The 19329-nt window shown below is 43.7% G+C and overlaps 1 protein-coding gene across 3 annotated transcripts in view; it reads right to left on the bottom strand.

The window, feature by feature from the left end:
* Positions 1-19329, bottom strand: part of LOC143293810 (calcitonin gene-related peptide type 1 receptor-like) — a 317054-nt gene that overhangs the window by 272239 nt on the left and 25486 nt on the right. For 2 of the 3 annotated variants that reach the window (XM_076605075.1, XM_076605079.1), the window contains exon 2: positions 11208-11303. The exons of the other annotated variant lie outside the window; for it this stretch is intronic. The gene's annotated coding sequence lies outside the window, so the exon portion shown is untranslated. The remainder of the gene's footprint in view (positions 1-11207; positions 11304-19329) is intronic. 3 annotated transcript variants of the gene reach the window in all.

The raw sequence follows: 19329 nt of genomic DNA, 5'->3' as shown, positions 1-19329 counted from the left end.
CAAATGGCTAATTATGTGCAAGGTATGGATGATGATGAGGATGAAGATGAGTGTGAATGTGACAAGCGGTGTTCTAAAGATACATTTGTGGAAAGTTTTGGTAAATCCTTGTTAGATTTTTGCTTCTTGTTTGATCTTTTCATCCTGAATGGCTCATGTAAAAATGACTCAGAGGGAGAGTTTACTTTTGTATCTCCCCATGGATGTAGCGAATTGTGATTTAAAGGTAAATGATTCTCTTTTTTCATGGCATCTTCCCATTCAGCTCACATAGAAACGGTGTACTGCTACAAAGATTGAACCATGTGTAGCTCAGTCGGTTGAAGAAAGAGTGGTTTGGTCAGAGGAACATGTGCAGACATTCAGAGAAGAACTAAATTCTGATGAGTTCAAGGAGTGTATGGTTGTAGTCACTGACACTCTAGCTACAGATATTAATAAATGTATTGAGCTTTTTATCTGTGCCTTTTATGGAGCTGCTGCATGCATGATTAGGACAGTGGGCAGAAAGAAGAAAAATGTTAATGAGTAGTTCGACAATGAATGTAGAAATAAAAAACGACAGGTAAGGAGATTATTGCAAATTTTCCAAAGAGCTAAAACGGCTGAAGCAATAACTGAAGCGAAAAACATTTATGTAGAAGAAAGAAAACAGTATATTAAATTAAGAAAGGATAAGAAAAAAGATTTTGATGAAATGAAACTGCAAAAGTTAAAGGAATCAAAAAAAGACTCTAAATTGTTTTGGGCAACTATCAGATCAGTAAACAGGAAAACTGCTATTTATAATGAAATAACATCACAGCAGTGGTATGACCATTTTTTATTATGTGTTCAATTTATTTGATGGTGGGCAAGACACAACAGATAAGGAGAAGATGATGAAATTGAAGACATCTCAAATGAACCCCTGTTTAATAATCCTATAACAGTAGATGAAATTAAAGCCAGCATAAGAAATCTGAAAAATGGAAAAAGTGCCGGTCCAGATAAAATAGTCGGAGAGATGCTTTAAAATATTGACACTGTTGTTATTGACTTTCTCACATCATTGTTTAATAAACTGTTTGATAAAGGATTATTTCCCATAGATTGGTGTAAATCAATAATTGTGCCAGTCCATAAGAAGGGGGACACGAACAAACCCGACAACTATAGGGGTGTAGCTCTAACAAACGTAATAAGCAAAGTATACACTTTCATTTTGAATAGAAGGCTTGGTCAGTGGGCAGAAAGAGAGGGGAAAATTGTTGAAGAACAAGCAGGTTTTAGAGGAGGATTTAGTACTATAGACCATATTTTACTTTATATGCTTTAGTTCAAAAATTTCTTAAGAAGAATACTAAATTACATGTTGCTTTCGTAGACTTTAAAAAGGCGTTTGACTCTGTGAATAGATATATATTGTGGCACGTTTTGAGAAAAACTGGTGTTAATGGAAAGATGTATATGGCACTTCGAGGTGTATATGAGTCAGTTTTGGCACAGAGAGAGAGAGAGAGAGAGAGAGAGAGAGAGAGAACAGAACACCGGGTTAAAACATAGACTCACTTTGTTTACACAAGTGAGTCAACAGAGGAATTTCTTTTTGAGATGGTAAAGTATTCTGTAAAAAAAAAATTATGATTGAAAATTAAAACCAGATAATCTGTTTTGGCAGCTTTCGTAAAACTCCACCTTTCCATGGCACAAAACGTTGGTAATGACAGCCAGCAAGTGCTGAGAGTGCCGGTCACACACTCTGCCTGCACGGAGGCTGGAGATATTCCTGCATCAAAACGGGACAGCTGCCACTGGACACTGCAAACACTGGTGTGATGAGCATGTAATGGACTCACGGACTGTCGTCTGTTTGCAGCCAGTTGAAGGTAACGCGTTTTCTGTTTTTCTTTTTTTGTATTTTGTTTGGTTTTGGGGAGCTGCCATTCACCCTTTTTCTTTTTGTCTGCACTATCCAAGACGTAGCATGATGATAGTTTGATCAGAAACAGCATTAACATTGTAGTGCGAGAAAGGAATTTCAGTTGTTCCGGATTTTTCTCTCTTTTTTTTTTTTTTTTTTTTTTTCGTCTTTTTTCTTCTTTCATTTTCAAAGGTTTTTTTATCCTACTTTTCGACGGCTTTTTCAAAGTGGGTGTGGCCTTAAAAAGAAAGATAGGTGCTCATTGGCTGAGGATGAGATCTATGAAGTCAGAGCAGGACAAGCTATGTTGTGAAAAGAGAGACTGCAATCCATGCTTTTCGCCGTTTAAAAAGTGCCAGCAGGATGTGTGTGTGTGTGTGTGTGTGTGTGTCTATACATCGGTGTGTCTGTGTGTCAGTGTTTGTGTGTGCCTCATACTTCGAGGAAATCGCTACAAGTCATATCATCCTATGAAACAACTCTACTTTTTTGCATTACGCAAACAATCAATTCCAACGACACTGGCGCTTGAGGAATTTCTCATTGTCGTGTCGTGACGTACTGGCCGGCCGCGTGCTGTACTTCTATTATAGCGGTGTGTGTGTGTGTGTGTGTGTGTGTGTTGTCGTGTGTGTGTATGTCCGTGTGTGTGTATGTCCGTGTGTGTGTGTGTGTGTATGTGAGTGTGTGTGAGAGTGTGTGTGTGAGTGTGTGTGCTAGTGTGTGTGTGTGTGTCTGTGTCTGTGTTTATGTGTGTGTGTGTGTGTGTCAGCGACGAACAGGGACTCCTGGAGAAGAAAGTGTCTGTATCATGATGCGAGAAGGTTGAAATAGGCGATGCATTTCGTTACAGTTTCATTGCACACACCTGATGAAGTAAAACCGGAACGTTCTTTTCCCGTATTTTCCAGCATCAGTTACCCAGACGTCATCGGAATGTATGGTGTATGTATAATACACCCTGAAAGCGTTCGTTCGTTTCCGGAACCTATCTCGATTAATAGCGTCACTATTCACTTGTGTTTGTTGCATCAATGTTTAAGTTCTAAGTGATAAGAAACTCTAGGGAGAGCTGGGCAGTGCAAAGTCTTCAGAGAAGAAGCCCCCCTCAGTCAAGTGTTTCGGCCCTTAACTCCTTAAAAATATGGTACCTAGAGGGAAGAGATAATAGCTGGCGTAATGTCGGTATGTTTTGTCAAATGTACGAATACACCTTAAAAGCTGTGCTTTGCTAGTGTGTTAAGTCTTTGATACCATAACTTGTGTTTTTATTTGTATTTCTTTTTATCACAACAGATTTCTCTGTGTGAAATTCGGGCTGCTCTCCCCAGGGAGAGCGCGTCGCTACACTACAGCGCCACCCTTTTTTGACTCACTTGTGTAAACAAAGTGAGTCTATGTTTTAACCCGGTGTTCGGTTGTCTCTGTGTGTGTGTGTGTGTGTGTGTGTGTGTGTCTGTGGTAAACTTTAACATAGACATTTTCTCTGCAAATACTTTGTCAGTTGACACCAAATTTGGCATAAAAATAGGAAAAATTCAGTCCTTTCCAGTCATCTTGTTTAAAACAATATTGCACCTCTGGGATGGGCACAAAAAAATAAAAAAAGAAGCCTAATTATATGAAAACTGCATTTACTGTTATATTTATATTTTTTGTATTCTCTAAACTTGGCACTTTGACCTTTTATTCTGACACAACAACAAGAGGAGTCATTATTATCATTTTTTGTTCAAACAGGAACTTCTTTTGCTAAGCATGGAATTTTTATTTATTTTGCAAACGTTTTGGTGCAGATAGTAAAAAAGGGAAATTACTCTGTAATTAATGCTAGGGGACTTAATTTATCACAAATGAGTCTTGAAGGCCTTGCCTCTCTTGTTTGGTATATTTTTCCTGCGTGCAGTTTTATTTTGTTTTTCCTATCGAAGTGGATTTTCTTCAGAATTTTGCCAAGAACAACCCTTTTGTTGCCGTGGGTTCTTTTACGTGCGCTAAGTGCATGCTGCACACGGGACCTCGGTTTATCGTCTCATCCGAATGACTAGCGTCCAAACCACCACGTAAGGTCTAGTGGAGGGAGAGAAAATATCGGCGGCTGAGCCGTGATTCGAACCAGCGCGCTCAGATTCTCTCGCTTTCTAGACGGACGCGTTGCCTCTAGGCTATCACTCCATCATGTCCATGTTGTCGTTGTCCATATCGTGTTAACAAAGTTGTTCTTTTGCTGTAATTCCCTTTAGGCCGGAGCATTATTAACATCTTTTGACATCTGGTGCATGCTGACAGACTGGAACCCGGCAACTGTCATGTAGGTTGTTGGCGGTGGCTCGGTCCACTGGGCCACCAACACACTCGCGGAGGAGCGTCATCTGTTTTTCTCAGGTCCCCTATCCAAAAATATCTTGAGCAGAATCTGACAGCTCCAATCCAGAACTTGCAACCGTCGGAGGTTCATGTGCGACGGGCTTTAAACCTGCCACTGTTCACTGGTATAAAGGTGGACTGTGTGTATTTCTGATACCTGCCAGAAAGGTAGATCAGGTGGTATCCACGTGCAATCAGACACGAGCAAGGACTTATCTGTGCAGTGAGGCATGAAGTCTGCGAAAGAAAATATCATGGAGTGATAACATCTCTCTGCCTCTCTGTTTCTTTGTCTGTCTGTCTCTCTGTGCTTCTGTATGTGCGTGCATGCGCGCGCGTAAATAATATATATATATATATATATATATATATATATAGATACATAGATACATAGATACATATATATACATGTGTGTGTGTGCGTGCGTGCGTGCGTGCGCGCGCGCGCGCGCGTGTGTGTGTGTTGTGTATAATGTGTGTGTGTGTGTGTGTGTGCGCGCGCGCGCGTGTGTGTGTGTGTAAATGAATAGGTGTGAGTGCATGTGCACGTGCGTGCGTGCATGCATGCGCGCACGCGCGTATGTGTGTGTGTTTGTTTGAGTATATGTCCCTGGCCTTACAAACTGAAAGATTCTATCATCAGCAGACAAAGAGAGTTTGTCTGCCTTGAAAAAAAAAAAAAAAGAATCCCCATCCCCCCCCCCCCCGCCCCCCCCCCCCCCCCCCCCCCACGAAAATAAGACCCCAAAGATTATAAAATACAAAAAGCTATATAAGATAAATCTAAAATAAACACTCATGTAGCCATAAAAATACCAGCCCAGCTAGTCCGAAAACAGCCCCTTTTATCTTTGTTGTTTGCTGATGATCATGTGACAGTATTGGAGTATGTGGTACTCTCTCTCTCTCTCTCTCTCTCTCTCTCTCTGAGTGTGTGTGCGTGTGCGTGAATGTGTGTGTGTGTGTGTGTGTGCGCGCGCGCGCGCGTGTGTGTGTGTGTGTATGTGTGTGTGTGTGTGTGTGTGACCTGGTGCAGAGAGAAGTGTGATACGGACCTGATGGAAAGACCAGAGTGATATTGACCCAGTGCAGAGACTAGTGTGATACGGACCTGGTGCAGACTAGTGTGATACGGACCTGGTGCAGACGGGTGCGATACGGACCTGGTGCAGAGACTAGTGTGATACGGACCTGGTGCAGAGACTAGTGCAGAGACTGGTGTGATACGGACATGGTGCAGAGACTAATGTGATACGGACCTGCTGCAGAGACAGGTGTGATACGGACATGGTGAAGAGACAGGTGTGATACAGACTTGGTGCAGAGACTAGTGCAGAGACTAGTGTAATACGGACCTGGTGCAGAGACTAGTGCAGAGACAGGTGTGATACGGAACCGGTGCAGAGACTAGTGCAGAGACTGGTGTGATACGGAACTGGTGCAGAGACAGGTGTGATACGGACATGGTGAAGAGACAGGTGTGATACAGACTTGGTGCAGAGACTAGTGCAGAGACTAGTGTAATACGGACCTGGTGCAGAGACTAGTGCAGAGACTGGTGTGATACGGGCCTGGTGCAGAGACTAGTGTGATACGGACCTGCTGCAGAGACTAGTGCAGAGACAGGTGTGATACGCACCTGGTGCAGAGATTAATGCAGAGACAGGTGTGATACGGACCTGGTGCAGAGATTAATGCAGACAGGTGTGATACGGACCTGGTGCAGAGACTAGTGTGATACGGACCTGGTGCAGAGACTAGTGAAGTGTGACATAAACTTGTTGGGGGGCGGGGGGTGGGGGTGTACATGGTAGGAAAGTGACCTGTTGAAGACTACAAAAGAGACAAACCATGACACAATGCGCTACAATGTGCCAATGGAAAAAAACAATTGACAATGTTTAGTATTCGAATGCCATTGGCGTAAAGGGAATATATGAAACAGTATGGTGATACATGGATTATATTCTTGGACGCAATCATACGCTTTTATGTTCCATGTTAAGATATTCAGCAAAGTGCTATCGATTATGTGCTGATGGTAACACTTTGTTGTAACATTGCTTTTGCTTCCTTATTGACAAGATCTGATGGAAGTGATCCGTCTTGACGACAAAAAGAGTACAACAGATTGCTACAGTTACATGGTTTTCATTCTTTCCCCATTTCCTTCTTCTTTGATCTTTTCTTTTTTGTTTGCTTCCTTCCTTTCTTTCTCACATACTCTCCATGAGTGAAGTGATGGCCCAGAGGTAACGCGTCCGCCCAGGAAGTGAGAGTATCTGAGCGCGCTGGTTCGAATCACGGCTCACCCGCCGATATTTTCTCCCCCTCCGCTAGACCTTGAGTCGTGGTCTGGACGCTAGTTATTCGGATGAGACGATAAACCGAGGTTCCGTGTGCAGCATGCACTTAGCGCACGTAAAAGAACCCTCGGCAACAAAGGGGTTGTTCCTGGCAAAATTCTGTAGGAAAATCCACTTCGATAGGAAAAACAAATAAAAACTGCATGTAGGGAAAAATGCAAAAAAATGGGTGGCGCTGTAGTGTAGCGACGCGCTCTCCCTGGGGAGAGCAGCCCGAATTTCACAGAGAAATCTGTTGTGATGAAAAAAAGGGAAAAAAAGAACATTAGATACAATACAATGCTTTGTTTTTTTCACGTGCTGTCTTTATTTTCTATTTGCTGTCTCTTTCTTTCTTTCTTTCTTTCTTTCTGTCTTCATTTGTTGGTTGCTTTGCCTCCGTCCCTCTTTCGTGCCAGCTTTATTTGTTGTCTTCCCCTTTCTTTCTTGCTTTCGTTTTCTTTCTTTCTGTCTGTCTTTCTTTCACTCCTTTTCTTCTTCCTTCCTTCCTTCCGACCTTCCTTCCTTCCTTCCTTCCTTCCTGCCTTCCTTCCTTCCTCCTCGCGTTCTTTTTCTTTTCTTTTCTTTCCCCGTCCCCCTCCTCCTCTTTTCCATCTCCTCCCTCCCCCCTCCCACCCCCTTCTTTTGCTGAGTGGGACAGAAACTCTCTCTCTCTGTCTCTCTCTTTCACTCTGTCTCTGTCTCTCTCCCTCTCTCTCTCTCTCTGTCTGTCTCTCTCTCTCACACTCACTCTGTCTCTCTGTCTCTGTCTCTCTCTCTGTCTTTCTGTCTGTCTCTGTCTCTGGTTCTGTCTCTCTCTCTCATAAATATGACGCGTATGTGTGTGTGTGTGTGTGTGTGTGTGTGTCTGTCTGTCTGTCTGTCTGTCTGTCTGTGTCTGTCTGTCTGTGTCTGTGTCAGTCTGTGTGTTTTCTTTCGCAAACACCCCACACAACCCCACCCTACCCAACCCAACGCCCCCGGAAAAGCTTCTCTCTCTCCCAGATCAAGATCCAAAGAACACACATCATTCGTCAATATTCCGAGAATGCTCTGAACGTGGAGAGAGAGAGAGAGAGAGAGAGAGAGAGACGCTTTTAACGCTTTAATATTTTATTGTCATTACCTGCATGGGTCTATTGACAAGGGGGTGATAAGGGTTATTTCTTATGTCACCACAAGTACAATACCACACACTCTGCTTAATCCATCAAAACAAAACAAGCAAAGAAAGAAAAACAAAACAGCTTTTAACGAAATACAACACCCTTACAAAAGGGAAAAAAAAGGCATTATATTTTTTTTAATGATAAAAATTTAAAATAATAATAAATATAAACACACACACACACACACACACACACACACACACACACACACACACACACACGAACTCGACCATCCATGAGAGAGATGGGGGGGAGAGAGAGAGAGGGAGGGAGAGAGAGAAAGAGAGAGAGGCGGCACATTGTCTCAAAACGAACAGGGCAACACACCTTCAAAAGAAAGTACACCTTCTGTTGTGTTCTGGTGTTGCGTGGTATGGTGTTGTCATGTATTGTATTGCACTGCATTGCGTTGTTTCATATTGTATTGTATTTTACTGTGCTGTTCTGTGTTGTACTGCATTGCATTGTGTTGTTTTATATTGTATTGTATTTTACTGTGCTGTTCTGTGTTGTACTGCATTGCATTGTGTTGTTTTATATTGTATTGTATTTTACTGTGCTGTTCTGTGTTGTACTGCATTGCATTGTGTTGTTTTATATTGTATTGTATTTTACTGTGCTGCTCTGTGTTGTACTGCATTGCATTGTGTTGTTTTATATTGTATTGTATTTTACTGTGCTGCTCTGATTTGTATTGAATTGTGTTATTTTATATCTCGTGTGCAGCAAACACTTGGCGCACTGAAAAAGAACTCATGGCAACAAAAGTGTTGTCCTCTGGCAAAATTCTGTAAAAGAAATCTACTTCGATATTGCATACGCTCAAGGCCTGAAAAGCAAACTGGTTTATGCTGCTGTCTAGCAGATGTGGTGTAGCTTGTATGGATCCGTCCAAACGTAGTGACGCCTCTTTGAGAAACTGAAGCAGTATCGGGTTCACTAGGATTTTTCTTTGTATTTTTTGACAGGAACATTCCTTTTGTTGCTGTGGATTCTTACTGTGGATGCGCTAAGTACATGCTGCACGCGGGACTTGGGTTAACTGTCTCATTCCAAAACTAGCGCCGAGACCAGCCGCCGTGGCGAAGTGGTTAGCGTCGCGGACTGACGGCTGGGAGGACACGGGTTCGAATCCCAGCGGAGGTGGGTTTTTCGGCCCGTGGCCGGCTCCTACCCAGAGTTGAGTGTGCTGTGGGCTTAAATGGGGAGACTGGGACCACACAGTCGAGTGTCATCCACTTCAAAGATGCGTCTTTGGGTGTGTTGCTCTAATTACCTGACCAACACTGCAAGTGTATCTCTCGGGCCTGGTTAACGCCGGGATGTCATTATGCCAGGAAGCGTAGAGTACAGCCTTGTCACGCAGTCCCAAACCAAAATGGACCTCCATAGCAACATCGTCATCGTCATCGTCATCCTCCTCCTCCTCCTTCATCATCATCAGTATAAACAAAACAGTCTGAAAGTATGTGGCCTTTCATGCCCTGCTCTCATGGTGACCTCAGTTTCGATGCCCCTCCACTTCTGTGCTTTGGGTGAGTCCTGTCAATGTCTTCAGTGTCGGCAGATTCATGGGAGGCTGTTGTTTGAGGGACGTGGTGGCGGTCTCCACTCTGGGGGGTTGGGGGGGGGGGGACGCTCACTCAGTCTGGCTCCGCGACTAAGCCATTATTGTCGTCAGTAGGTGGCTTAGCAGGTGGTGTCCTAAGTACGTTGAATCAAACAAGCACCACTGAACACCACCGAAGTCACTCAGCAGCAGTGCAGGGTCTCCTCTGGTGTGTGGTCTCCTGGCGACCTAACATCGATGGGAACCGGCGGACTGCCGACGCTGGAACTGTGACGGACGAACCCGGGTGTGGCCGTGTATGGAGGAATGTAAATGAGCGGCGTGTGAGTAATGCCACTGAAACGGTGCAGATGATGGGGCAGAAAAAACCACAAAAAAACTAGCACCGAGACCTTCACTTCACTGTAGGTGTGTAGGAGAGGAGGGAGTAATAATCCCTGTCCCTATATTGGATTCGAACCCGTGCTGACACTGACTTCCTGGTCTGGCGCCTTACCACTGAGCCACCCTGATGCTGGCTGCCGGGAGAGACGGCATGTACTGGCACTGTGTGTTTGCGCTCAGTGGTGGTCGCTGTCTGTCTGTCTGTCTGTCTGTCTGTCTGTCTGTCTGTCTGCATGGTCAGTGTGCACACACAGGATGTCCGAGGAGATACAGTCCTTGTGGACGGCGGCAGAATGCAGGGGACAGGGGGGGATCGTCAATATGTAAATCAACACAGTGAGGTATCCTTCTCTGCTCCTCCTCCTCCTCCTCCTTCTTCTTCTCACTCTCCCTCCTCCTCATTTTCCTTCTTCTCCTCTTCCTCTTCCCTCTCATCTTCCTTCTTCTCATCCTCTTCCTCCTCCTCCTCCCTTTCCTCTCCCTCCTCCTCCTCCTCCTCTTCCTCTCCCTCCTCCTCCTTCTTCTCCTCATCTTCCTTCTTCTCCCCTTCCTCCCCCCTCCTCCTCCTTCTCCCCTTCCTCCCCCCTCCTCCTCCTTCTCCTCTTCCTCTCCCTCCTCCTTCTCCTCTTCCTCTCCCTCCTCCTCCTCCTCCTCTTCCTCTCCCTCCTCCTCCTCCCTCTCCTCTTCCTCTCCCTCCTCCTCCTCTTCCTTCTTCTCCTTTTCCTCTCCCTCCTCCTCTTCTTCCTTCTCTTCTTACTTATCACTCCTGCTCATCCTCCTCCCCCTTCCCTTCGTCCCCCTCCTCTTCTTCCTCCTCCTCCACCCCCCATACCCCCCTTCTTTCTGCTGGGACATGACGTCATCTCCATGACAGCTTACTGACTGACGAAAGACACTGTGCGGAGTTCAACTGCCGTCCAGTGGGTATGGTGTTGTCTGTTGTCACCTGAACTTCTTGTTAACTTGGGTTTCAGCTCTTGCTGCCCTCACCTCAGAGCTTATCATCAGGGGTTAACTACGAAGTGTCGACTTCCAGAGAGAAATCTATTTTCTTCCAATTCCCCCCCCCCCTCCTCCCCGCTCCCCTCCACCCCTCCCCCCAAATCCTTTGTCTTGTCTTGGCCTGTGAAAAGTCACGCACTCGGTTGAAGACGACAGCGTGACCGGGATTATCTATTTGATCTGGCCTGTCACCACTTGCAGCACAAGCTTCGGTTTCCGCCCGTGTCAGATGGTACCAGCTGTATGGGAACTGCTGAACCTCATCTCTTCCAGTCAGCATGATTAACACCTTGACTGCTGAACCTTGAAAGGAATATCAATGTTGCATTTTTCTTCTATTTGTGTATGTGTGTGTGTACTTTTTAACGATGTTGCTAATTTAGCTGATAAAGGTAACACCACCCCAAGAGGTAGAAGTTAGAAAAAATAATGATGAAATAAAGAAAGAGGACTGATGTGCTGCTGACCTGTCATCCCAGTCTTGGCTCGGTGACGTCACAGCCCTTCATTGACGAGCGTGTTGGTCAGTAACAGTCAACGGGTTAATTAAGCCCAGTGCCTTTCTGAAAAATGAAGTTTTAACCCTTTTGATACCGAGAAGAAAATGAAAACAGCCACGACAGATCTTCAACAGTTAAATCATTTTGATCAGGTTACTATAATCATCAGTAGGTCAGGTGATAGCTTCGTGGTAAGATGCAATTGCTATCACGTGACTGCCTGCGAAGGTGTGATCCAGATTTACACACACACACACACACACACACACACACACACACACACACACACACACACGCACGCACGCATGCACGCACACTGCCTGTCTATCCGTGAGACTGAATAGGTGAAACGGGAATGGCGGGTAGGCAAAACAGGACAGTCAGACTCTCAAGAGAACACTGAATGTGGCGACAACAGGAACAAGTAGGCTGTTGGGACCTGTTCCCCTCTCTATACCCAAGACTGCGACGGCACTGAGCCCACGATATCTGCAGGACGGCAACACCGGGTGTGATGTCTGTGGGCCTTCAACATGCAGCCTCTGTGCTGTCAGGACTCGCGACCCCAGTCTCTGCAACTGCGGCACGGGAAGGAACTGGGCGATCCATGGGCGCACGGACGCACACTCACACACACACACACACACACACACACAAACACACACGCGCGCACGCACGCACGCACGCACGCACGCACGCACACACACACACACACACACACACACACACACATGCAAACACAACTGACTATGCGGCCGAGCTGTCTGGAGTGGTGGGCGCCTTTAGGCATGCAAATGCCGCCTTCAGAGAAGCGGCGGGATAAGGAGACAAGGCGGGGAGGGCTGTAGCAATTGATCAGTGGAGGGGGAATATGTATGAAGCTGAGCGCTCGTCACAGGCCTCTCTCCGGGGATCTGTGTCATCTGTTGAAAGCCGCGCTAAGACTGGGAGGGGGGGGGGGGTCCAGCAGGCAGATCGTTTTTCTTTTTCTGTCCTTTTTCTTGTGTGTGTGTGTGTGTGTGTGTGTGTGTGTGTGTGTGTGTGTGTGTGCGTGTGTGTGTGTGTGTGTTTGGTGGTGGTGGTGGCGGTGATGGTGTTTTCCCCCCTAGATCGCAACGGTAGCCGAACTGAAGGACGTGAAAACTGCCGATGGGAGAAACTTTTGTTTTGTTTCGTTTTGTTTCTGAATTCACACTTTTTGAATTACTATCCTTCTCTGGTCTTGTTCCACCATGTTTACCCCGTCACGTGAAGGGGAGAGGGTGGTAAGAAGGAGGGAGGTGGAGAAGAAGAAGGAGGAGGGAGGGGGAGAAGGAGGAGGGAGGGAAGAAGAAGAAGAAACAACACTGAAGAAGAGGGCGATCGAAAGAACGACAAAAAAATAAATACATAAATAAAGGATGAAAAAAGATTGAAGGAGGTAGATAGAAAGAAAGAAAGTATGAAAAGAAAGAAAGAAAAAAAAGGAAAGAAAGGCAGTATGAAAAGAAAGAAAGAAAGAAAGTATGAAAAGAAAGAAAGAAAGGAAGTATGAAAAGAAAGAAGGAAAGGAAGCATGAAAAGAAAGAAAGAAAGAAAAAAAGAAAGAAAGGGAGTATGAAAAGAAAGAAAGAAAGGAAGCATGAAAAGAAAGAAAGAAAGGAAGGGAGTATGAAAAGAAAGAAAGAAAGAAAGGAAGCATGAAAAGAAAGAAAGAAAGTATGAAAAGAAAGAAAGAAAGAAAGGGAGTATGCAAAGAAAGAAAGAAAGAAAGTATGAAAAGAAAGAAAGAAAGAAAGGGAGTATGCAAAGAAAAAAAGAAAAGAAGTATGAAAAGAAAGATAGAGAATGTATGAAAAGAAAGAAAGAAAGGAAGTATGAAAAGAAATTAAGAAAGAACGGAGGGAAGTATGAAAAGAAAAAAAGAAAGAAAGTATGAAAAGAAAGTAGAAAATGGAAGTATGAAAGAAAGAAAGAGAAGTATGAAAAGAAAGAAAGAAAGAGAGTATGAAAAGAAAGAAAGGAAAAAACTATGAAAGAAAGAAAGGAAGGAAGGAAGAAAGAAAAAAAGAAAGTATAAAAAGACAAAGTATGAAAAGAAAGAAAGAAAGTTGTGGACCAATGATATTAGAAATGCACAAAATTAAAATGTTGGACAGAAGTTCATAATGAGGAGGAATGAAAGTAAACGTCATAAGGATTAAATTTCCCTTCTCAAACTAGGCGTACGATAGCTCATTGGTTAAAACGTCTGCCAGAAAAGGAGACTTCGTCCTGAAGTGGCGACCACACTGGCCATGTCTGACACCACCATATCTGACACCATCACCATCATGTCTGACACCATCATGTCTGACACCATCATGTCTGACACACCACCATGTCTGACACCATCATGTCTGACACCACCATGTCTGACACCACCATGTCTGACACCATCATGTCTGACAACACCACCATGTCTGACAACACCACCATGTCTGACACCATCATGTCTGACAGCACCATGTCTGACAACACCACCATGTCTGACACCATCATGTCTGACACCATCATGTCTGACACCACCATGTCTGACACCATCATGTCTGACACCATCATGTCTGACACCACCATGTCTGACACCATAATGTCTGACAACACCACCATGTCTGACACCATCATGTCTGACAACACCACCATGTCTGACACCATTATATCTGACACCATCATGTCTGACACCATCATGTCTGACATCATCACCATCATGTCTGACAACAACACCATGTCTGACACCATTATATCTGACACCATCATGTCTGACACCATCATGTCTGACATCATCACCATCATGTCTGACAACAACACCATGTCTGACACCATCATGTCTGACACCACCATGTCTGACACCACCATGTCTGACATCATCACCATCATGTCTGACAACACCACCATGTCTGACACCACCATGTCTGACACCATCATGTCTGACAACACCACCATGTCTGACACCATCATGTCTGACAACACCACCATGTCTGACACCACCATGTCTGACAACACCACCATGTCTGACACCATCATGTCTGACACCATCATGTCTGACACCACCATGTCTGACACCATCATGTCTGACAACACCACCATGTCTGACACCATCATGTCTGACACCATCATGTCTGACAAAACCACCATGTCTGACAACACCATCATGTCTGACACCATCATGTCTGACACCATCATGTCTGACAACAACACCATGTCTGACACCATCATGTCTGACACCATCATGTCTGACAACACCACCATGTCTGACACCATCGTGTCTGACACCATCGTGTCTGACACCATCATGTCTGACACCATCATGTCTGACACCATCACCATCATGTCTGACACCATCGTGTCTGACACCATCATGTCTGACACCATCATGTCTGACACCACCATGTCTGACAGCACCATGTCTGACAACACCACCATGTCTGACACCACCATGTCTGACACCACCATGTCTGACAACACCACCATGTCTGACAACACCACCATGTCTGACACCATCATGTCTGACACCACCATGTCTGATAGCGGACCAGAGCCTAAACGTTGCAGGAAGTGGGAACACAAATATTACAGCAAATCAAATGGAAAGAATTGTTCCTCTAAATTCAACAAATTAAAGACAAATGTTTCAAATGGCTTCAGATGAGGATAGTCCATGGAATTTTGGCAACAAATGTAGGACTTATGGGAATATTGAATTATCACAACTGTAATTTTTGTCACACTGAAAAAGACGGTACTGGTCATATTGTTCGGAAATGTCGTGTTACGCAACTGTTTTGTTTTGTTTTTGTTTTTGAAATGTATTCAGACTATGCTTAATGAAACTTGTGAATTAACATCAAATCTAATATATAATGGAAATATCAAAACTGGTGTGGCATTTGATTGTATCATTCTAGTGGCAAAACCCTACATTTATAAGTGATTTGATCGTGATTGTTGGAAAAAAAAACTACTAAACCATAGACATAAGACAGAAAAACATACAGCACTACTCAGTTTCAGACTAAATAAATTCTCTGCCAAGTAGTATAACAACAAAAAATCTTCTCACAGAAAACGCCTGACTCCATTTGTTTCGTTGTTTCATTCAACAAAAAGAATCGAACGACATGAAGCAGTATCTATTTACATCGTGTTGTTCATGATCACTTTACACAACTGTCTGGCCTGTGGACCTGTGGATTCTGATTACAATAATTAGAACGCCATCACCATATTTCACCATTGCGTCTCTTGTCGTTCTGATGTTACCTGTGATCTATGTAATCTGACCGCCATTTTGTGCTGCCAGATAAGAATCGAAGTGTCATATTATATGTGTTTGTCCATGTTTATGTGCTGTGGGTTTGTTTGTTTGTTTTTTGTTTGTTGTTGTTGTTGTTTGTTTGTTTCTTTTATATTCATTTTGCATGTCTGTTTTAATTTTTTCTTGGTTTGTAATCTAGAAATACCCTTGCAAATTGTTACCATACTGTATATGCATCGCAATATTGCCAATGCGTCGTAAGTTGTCATTTTGCTCCACTGATGTGGTAAGTAGTATGGAATTGTTATGTTGGGAACCCCCGAAAACAGAGTATGGCTGCCTACATGGCGGAGTAAAAACGGTTATGCACGTAAAAGCCCACCCGTGTGCATACGAGTGAACGTGGGAGTTGCAGTCCACGAACGAAGAAGAAGTAGTGTTGATGATGTTGAAGAGAAAATATAACCTTCTATGCAAGGGGGAAAAGAAAGATTAAAAGAGGGAGAATGAAAGAAAAAATTCTCAAGAAAGAAAAAAGAAAAGAAAAAAAGTTGGAAAGAAAGGAAGAAAGAAAAAAGAAGAAGAAGAAGAAAGAAAGAGAGTAAGAAAAGAAAGAAAGGAATAAAGATAGAAAGAAAGAAAGGAAGGAAAGAAGAAAGGAATAAAGAAAGAAAGGAAAAAAGGAAAAAAGAAAGGAAGGAAGGAAGGTATAAAGAAAGAAAGAAAAGAAAGAAAGGAAGGAAGGAAGAAAAGAAGGAAAGAAAGAAAGAAAGAAAAATTGCAAGAAAAAAAGAAAGAAACAAAGACCTCACCCATGAATGAATTATAGAAATTAGGAGTGCACTTTTTCTCTCAATAACAATGAAAAGCATTGAAACGCTTTACGGTGGTAATAGAAGAAGAAGAAGAAGAAGACCGAAAAAAAAGACAGAGAAATGAATAAAGAAAGAAATGAAGAATGAAAAAGAAAGAGAGAATTAAAGAAGCAAAGAAAGATAGCTGCAATGAAACAAACAAACAAAGAAAAAGAAGGGAAAAGAGAAAAGAAAAGGATGCAAAACTACAAGTGACACAGGTAATCAGCTGTGAAAAGCGGAGTCCATTTCTTGCCGATGAAAAGCCTTCACACGGATGGGGGTGGCAATGCATGGCTGTCGGGCCGACGTCGGGGGACAGGCTGATTTCATAGTGTGCACGTTAGGACGGCTGTGGAAAACGGGGCTGCAGCCACACAGTCTGGGGAGGACGTTTGATGGCCGTGATAAACTGATGCATACACTCTTTTAGCAGAGAAAAATGAGCGCCCTACCCCCCCCCCCCCACCCCCCACCCGTCTCTCTCTCTCTCTCACGCACACACACACACACACACACACATACACACACACACACACACACACACACACACACACACACACACATAGGGTCTGAGCTGCTGACGCACATATAAGTGTGCGTGCGCACGTGCGGGCGTGTTTCCTGAAAGCTTCTGATCCACAGAGCTGTATGTGGATTTATTTTCCATGTCACAGTCGTGACTCATCATTTCTCCTCCATCGAGTTAATGAAAACCCCTGGAGAATGCCCACTGCTGTTTTAAAGCGATTCTTTGTTCTCGGATACAAACAACACAACTAGGGTCAGAAAAACAGAGACAAACAGACAGACAGAGGCACACAGACAAACAGAGATATGGAAAGACAAAGAGAAATAGAACTGGAGACAGGCATAGAGAAATGGAGAGGGCATGGGGAAAGAAAGAGATAGTGAGACGCTGAGGACAGACAGACACACAGACAGACACACAGACAGACACACAGACAGAGACTGAGAGGGACGAGGGGCGGGACCGTTTTATTCCTTAATTCATGCATTGGATGTGAAGATTCTGCCAGCCCGTTGGGCTCACATCATTGATGAACACACACACACACACACACACACACACACACACACACACACACACACGAGCGCACAGAAAGACAGAGACAGACAGCATGTCATTGTAAAATGTCGGCATGAATTCTGGAAGACTCCGTGAGTCCTCTGCAACGGTTCCCTCCTTGAGGCCGGCCTTCCTTCGGACCCTTCCTGTTGCTGCATCTGCCTTGTGCTCTGAGCATGCCGCGTGTGGCGTTCACCCAGCTACCACGTGGCAAAGTCAGTTTCAATATATGCACTTTTTGACTACGTTATAACCCGGTGTTCGGTTGTCTGTGTGTCTGTCTGTCTGTATGCATGTCTGTGTGTCCGTGGTAAACATTAACATTGCCATTTTCTCTGGAAATACTTTGTCTGCCAATACCGAATTTGGCTTAAACATGGTATGAAAAGAAATCTTCACAGTCATACCGATAATAGCTTGTAAGTCTCCCGAATTGAGCCGTATTTCCAGATCGTTAACGGTTTTATTTCGTTAAGATTTGTTCCGAAATTCCGAAAATTCTAAAAACCGCTTCCCAGTGAGTTGCTGGAAGGTTTTCTTGTTTGCAATTAAAAAGAAAGAAATACAAACTCTGTATGTAACACATACAGTGCTACTAACCACGCCATCGACGTGTTTACTGCATATAAATATTCTAAAGTGGACACTGAATTAAGTGGAATGAATGTAAAAGAAAAGTTGAATCGCTCGTTTCTTTCAACCCGTTATAGACTGGTTCGTGCAGATCAAGAGATCTACCATGTGTTGCAATGTGCTTGAAGCGATGGCAACGTCTCCTTTACCGCCGAAAAAAAAAATCGATATTTAATAAAACACAAAAACATGATGTAAATGGCGTTATTACGCCCAATACAATCACATCTTTTTAACCCAAGAAGAAGAAAACATTTATTCAAATGACGTCACATATGCTGCAGCGTGGGGTTTAGGAACTGAGCATGCATGGTTCGATCCCGCTCGCATGCCTTTTTTTTCTTTTCTCCAAAACCTATTTTATATATCATATCTAATACAGAACACTTTTTTAAATCTCTGTTGTTGTTTTTTCTCCTCGTGATTCCTTCACTGGATAAAGCGCGAAGTACAAGTCAGTCCTGAAGGCTTTGCCTCTTGTCTTGATTTGTATTTGCTGCCACGTCATCTGCACCGTGTGCATTGCCACTCTTTCAGACTCCCCAATACACTGCCACACCTGACTTTTCCCTCTTTTATCTACAATGCGGCAAAATCGGTTCCCATATGTTGCTGTTTGTTCCAACCACGATGGAAATTCGGTCAGTACGTTTTCCTACATCTTTCTACATAGGAAAAATCAGACTATACTTTCGTAAAACGTAGAAAAATCAGATTCCTCTCTCTCTCTCTCTCTCTCTCTCTCTCTCTCTCTCTCTCTCTCTCTCTCTCTCTCTCTATTTATCTATCTATCTTTCTATCTATCTCTCAGTGGTATGTGTTCACCAGACAAAAACTCCGCATTTCTAATGTCCATCTGCTTGGTTTTAAGATATAGGTTCCTGGAAACAAGTTTGTTTTACTGGACAGATGGAAAAGTAATCTCAGTCACTGGGGATGACAAAAGACGCCACACAAAATAACAGAAAATAATCATCAATAGAATGATATTTAGGTGACAGGTGCTCAAAGTCAGAGACTGGAAACACGCCTACAGAGCTGTAGGGAACTGACACCAAGACATTACAAAGCACACGTACCAGTTATCCAAAGCTCAACTGGTCAGTCTTGTAGTTTCTGAGTAATCAGCTGGCCAAACGTGACTGGCGACAATTGAAAGGCATGTGACAAATCATTTCTTCGAAAATTATTAAAGCCAGTTGTGTTGCATCTAACACATACTGTACAAAGTTGATCCAA

Source organism: Babylonia areolata, chromosome 19 (assembly GCF_041734735.1).
Source record: "Babylonia areolata isolate BAREFJ2019XMU chromosome 19, ASM4173473v1, whole genome shotgun sequence".
NCBI classification, from domain to species: Eukaryota; Metazoa; Mollusca; class Gastropoda; order Neogastropoda; family Buccinidae; genus Babylonia; species Babylonia areolata.
This window is presented reverse-complemented; position numbering and strand designations above follow the sequence as displayed.